This window comes from Macaca thibetana, chromosome 19, assembly GCF_024542745.1.
Source record: "Macaca thibetana thibetana isolate TM-01 chromosome 19, ASM2454274v1, whole genome shotgun sequence".
NCBI lineage: Eukaryota > Metazoa > Chordata > Mammalia > Primates > Cercopithecidae > Macaca > Macaca thibetana.
The window spans coordinates 2,862,913-2,868,388 of NC_065596.1; the positions used below are offsets into that span (position 1 = coordinate 2,862,913).

The 5,476-nt window shown below is 37.4% G+C and overlaps 1 pseudogene; it reads left to right on the plus strand.

Annotated features, from left to right (window-relative positions):
• The first annotated feature begins 215 nt into the window (after nt 1-215).
• LOC126943313 (zinc finger protein 723-like) lies at nt 216-4,931 on the plus strand (annotated as a pseudogene).
• Nucleotides 4,932-5,476: the final 545 nt, after the last annotated feature.

Below are 5,476 nucleotides of genomic sequence, written 5' to 3' on the forward strand. Positions count from 1 at the left end.
AGGTCAAGCAAGTCACATGATCATGGGACAGGGGGCCCTTCCCTTTTAGGTCACCAAAGTAGAGAGGGAAGGCAGCATACGTCAGCGTTTTCTTTTATGCAGTTATAAGAAAGATCAAAGACTTTAAGACTTTCACTATTTCTTCTACTGCTGTCTACTAAGAACTTCAAAGAGGAACCAGGAGTACGGGAGGAACATGGAAGTGGACAAGGAGCATGACTATTGAAGCACAGCACCGTAGAGAGGGGTTTATGCCTCTGGATGACTGCGGGCAGACCTGGATAATATCCAGCCTCCCACAAGAAGCTGGTGGAGCAGAGTGTTCCCTGACTCCTCCAAGGAAAGGAGATTCCCTTTCACCGTCTGCTAAGTAAGGGTTCCCAGGCACTGGCATTACCACTTGACGAAGGGGCCCTCAAGCAGCCCTTATGCGGGCATGACAGAGGGTTCACCTCTTGCCTTCTAGGTCACTTCTCTCAATGTCCCTTCAGCACCTGACCCTATACCCGCTGGTTATTCCTTAGTTATATTAGTAATACGACAAAGAGTAGTATTAAAAGCTAATGATTAATAATGTGTATACTAATGATTAATAATGTCCATGATCATCTCTATATCTAATTTGTATTATAACTATTCTTCTAATTATTTTCTCAATTATACTGCAACAGTTTGTGCATTCAGTCTCTTGCCTCGACACCTGGGTAATCCTTCACCTACACTTCTTTTAGAAATAAATGTTTTATAGTGCCTTCAAGTTTTCTCTTTTATTACTAATATTTTATCTTGTTTTATTTTTATCACAGAAAGGGGGATATTAAAATATCCTACTGTAGTTATATTGCTCTCTATGTGTTTATTTCTGTCAATTTTTGCTTTATATATTTGAAAGCCAAATGTGAGATACACACACATGCACACACACACACACACACAAATTTGTTATGTTTCCAGTAAATGAATCTATTCTTGTTTAATTTCCTTCTTTGTCTCCTTGTAGATTTGACTTAGAATACATTTTTTAAAATATGACAGTTTTTGACTTATAGCTCATGTAATAATATTATTTTGATCTCTTCTGCTCTCATTTGGTTAATATCTGCATAGAATGTTTATGTCCATCTTGCCACTTTCAGTCTTTTTTTGTCATTAGATCTCAGCCGGCACTTGCATGAAAACAAGTTGGATTTTGGTTTTTAAAATTTTTTAGTAAATCCTTTTATTGCAAATATGTCCCTTGATTGGAAAGTTAATTGTATATATATGTATTTAAATAATTTTTCTGAAACAGAAAATCTTAATAATTTTTTGTTTTATTTGATTCTTGTATTTTTGCCCCTCATTTTCTCTCTTTCTTTCCTCTCTTGTGTCCGTTTCATTTTTGTGTTAATGTGCTTTTATTTATTCTGTTTTGTGTATCTAAACATATATTCTTTGTGTTACCTTGGGGTTACACAAAACTTCTAAAAGATATAAGGATATATTTTAATCTAGTAAAAAATGAACTTTAGTTGAATACAAAAATTCTTCCTCAATTTTTTATTTCTATATTCCCTAGAATTTTTAAAAATTTTGTAGAATAATTTACAATGTTTTTTGCACGATTATAATAATGGTAAGACGTTCATTTTTGTGAATGTGCAGAAAATAATGTATTTGTATATGATTATGTGTTATTTTCTTTTTTTTTTTTTTTGAGACGGAGTCTCAGCTCTGTCGCCCAGGCTGGAGTGCAGTAGCGCGATCTCAGCTCGCTGCGAGCTCCGCCTCCAGGGTTTACGCCATTCTCCTGCCTCAGCCTCCCGAGTAGCTGGGAGTACAGGCGCCCGCCACCTCGCCCGGCTAGTTGTTTGTATTTTTTAGTAGAGATGGGGTTTCACCGTGAGAGCCAGGATGGTCTCGATCTCCTGACCTCGTGATCCGCCCATCTCGGCCTCCCAAAGTGCTGGGATTACAGGCTTGAGCCACCGCGCCCAGCGTTATTTTCTTTTTATTTATTTATTTATTTTTTGAGATGGACTCTCGTTCTGTCACCTAGGATGGAGTACAGCGGTACAGTCTTGGCTCACTGCAACCCCTGCCTCCCTGGTTCAAGTGATTCTTCTTCTTCATCCTCCTGAGTAGCTGGGATTATAGGTGTACACCACCGCACCTGGCTAATTTTTGTATTTTTAGTGGAGACGGGGTTTTGCCATGTTGGCCAGGCTGGTCTTGAACTTCTGACCTCAGGTAATCCGTCTCGGCCTCCCAAAGTGCTGGGATTACAGGTGTGAGTTGTCACACCTGGCCTGTGTTATTTTCTTGATTCATGTTGTTTTCAGTGGAAGAAACTGCTTTCGATGTCGTTTATACATAGGGCACATGCAGTGCCAATATACTTTTTCAGAATTTGATTACTTTGGAAGGTTGTTTCTCTTATTTTTGTCAGGAATGATTTACTGATGGTATTATTCTCAGTTGATAGCTAGTTTTTCAGGACTTTGACTATATCACATAGTTTTCTTCTGAAAATTTTTTTGACAATTCACCAGTTGTCTGAAAGACTATGCTTGTAAGTGATACAGGACATTTTTCTTGCAGTCTTCAAGATTCTCTTGTCTGTGACTTTTAAAAATGTGCTTATATATGTGTTTGCTATAAATATCTTTGTGTGTATCCTAGTTTGTTTGTTGAGCTTCTTCATTTTTAGTTTTTTTCTTACTTTTAGAATTTTTTAGTTGTAACTTCTTTTCCTTTCTTTCTTCTTCCTTTCCTTTCCTTCCCCTCCCTTCCCCTCCTTCCCTTCCCCCCCTCCCCTCCCCTCCCCTCCCCTCCCCTCCCCTCTCCTTTCCTTTCCTTTCCTTTCTTTTTTTGAGATGGAGTCTCACTCTGTAGCCCAGGCTGGAGTGCAGTGGCACAATCTTGTCTCACTGCAACTTCTGCCTCCCGGTTTCAAGCAGTTCTCTGCCTCAGCCTCCCGAGTAGCTGGGATTACAGGTGCCTGCCACCATGCCTGGCTAATTTTTATATTTTTAGTAAAGACGGGGTTTCACCATCTTGGCCAGGCTGGTGTTGAACAAGGCCAGGCTGACCTTGTGATCCACTCGCCTTGGTCTCCCAAAGTGCTGAGATTATAGGCATGAGCCACCACACCCAGCCTTTAGTTATAATTTCTTTTTGTATTTTTTACCTCCACAATTTTTTTTTTGATATTTTAATACTTTTGTTAACTTCATTTTTCTGTTTTTCTATGGTTGTCTGTGTTTTTATTTCACTCATTGAGTATTCCATTTATTTTCAATTTTTAAAATTAATATATACATCTTTTTAATAATTTCTGAAAATTTTATAATATTCTTGATGGGACTGTAGTGACCTATTTTGTATACATTGTAATCTTTGAGATTTGGACACTAATAAAAGCTACCTGTCACAATATTTATAGTGTAGCTTTGTTCTGGCATAGTCTGAAAACAGTTGTCTTGGTTAGTGATTCTGGGAGTCTGTCAAACAGGTTCTTATGACGTGTCTTCTCTGAATTTAGTGTTTACTTTCTAGTTAAAGGAGTTTATTCATGTTTCTTCTCTATAGTCATCACTTGCTACACCTGTTCTCTGTCTGCGGCACTGCAGTCTCTCTACTGCTGTAACATTTACCTTTAGTCTCAGTAGACTCAAAGTGTCATTCCAAAGTATATGACCAGTTCTTTTAGTACTTTATGTCATTGAAGACAGAAAAAAGTGTCTGGAAAAGCCCCTAGAAGACATAAATAAAGACGTATGTGCCAGTATTTTACTTGTCTTTTAAACAAGAATTCAGGAGCTCACAATTTACTTGTAAAGGCTCTTTGCTATATTGTGGACCTGGAAGAGCTGTTTGGGGTAGATACAACAAACTTTTCTCTTCATCATATGAGGCTCTTTGCATTGTGCTTACCTGGGGCGTTGCACATACTTAACTCATTTGTAAATTTTCCACAAATGTATTTTGGTCTGTATGTTTTTGTTACATTTATATGTCTATGAAGTAATTATGGCTTGTGGCATTTTGCCATGCCATCTTGCTTATGTAGTTTGTATAATTTTATAGCTTAGAGTTGTTAAGGATATCCGTCTGAGTCCAGTAAGTGAAGCAATTTGTTGTTGTTGTTGTTGTTTTCTCAGTTGTGTGTTCTCATTTTGCCCAAGACCTATGGCCAGAGCAGGGCATAAAGGATTCTTTCCAAAAAGTAATACTGAAAAGATATGGAAAATATGGACATGACAATTTACAATTAAGGAAAGGCTGTGAAAGTGTGGATGAGTGTAAGATGCACCAACGAGGTTATGATGAACTTAACCAATGTTTGACAACAACCCCAAGCAAAATATTTCAGCAAAATATTATCAAAATAATTGATAATTATGTGAAAGTCTTTCATAAATTTTCAAGTTCAAATAGCCATAAGATAAGACATACTGGAAATAATTCTTTCAAATGTAAAGAATGTGGCAAATTATTTAGCATGCTTTCACACCTAACTCAACATGAAAGACATCATACTAGTGTGAATTGTTACAAATGTGAAGAATGTGGCAAAGCCTGCAACTGGTCCTCAGCTCTTATTCGACATAAGAGAATTCATACTGGAGAGAAACCCTACAAATGTGAAGAATGTGGCAAAACCTTTACTGTGTCCTCAAGCCTTATTCAACATAAGAGAATTCATACTGGAGAGAAACCCTACAAATGTAAACAATGTGGCAACGCCTTTACCGGGTCCTCATACTTTGCTACACATAAGAGACTTCATACTGGAGAGAAACCCTACAAATGTGAAGAATGTGGCAAAGCCTTCAGCCAGTCCTCACACGTTACTAGACATAAGGTAATTCACACTGGAGAGAAACCCTACAAATGTGAAGAATGTGGCAAAGCCTTCAGCCAGTCCTCACACCTTACTAGACATAAGGTAATTCACACTGGAGAGAAACCCTACAAATGTAAAGAATGTGACAAAACTTTTAACCTCTCTGGACACCTTACTATACATAAGAGAATTCATACTGGAGAGAAACCCTACAAATGTGAAGAATGTGGCAAAGCCTTTAACCAATCCTCAGCTCTTAATACACATAAGATAATTCATACTGGAGAAAGACCTTAAAATGTAAACCATGTGGCAAAGGATTTAGCCAATCCTCAACCCTTCCTAACATATGATAATTCATACTAAAAGGAAACCCTACAAATATGAAGAATGTGGCAAAGCTTTTAACTAGTATTCAACCCTTAGTAAACATAAGATAATTCATACTAGAGAAAAACCCTACAAATGTGAAGAATGTGGCAAAGACTTTAACAAGTCCTTAGTTTTTAACAGACATAATCTAATTCATACTAAAGAGGTACCATAAAGCTTAAAGATGTGACAATGCTTTTACCAAATTTCAAACTTTTCTTAACATAAATAATGCTGGTGAGAACTCCTAGAAATATGTTGTCTCACTTGATTGTA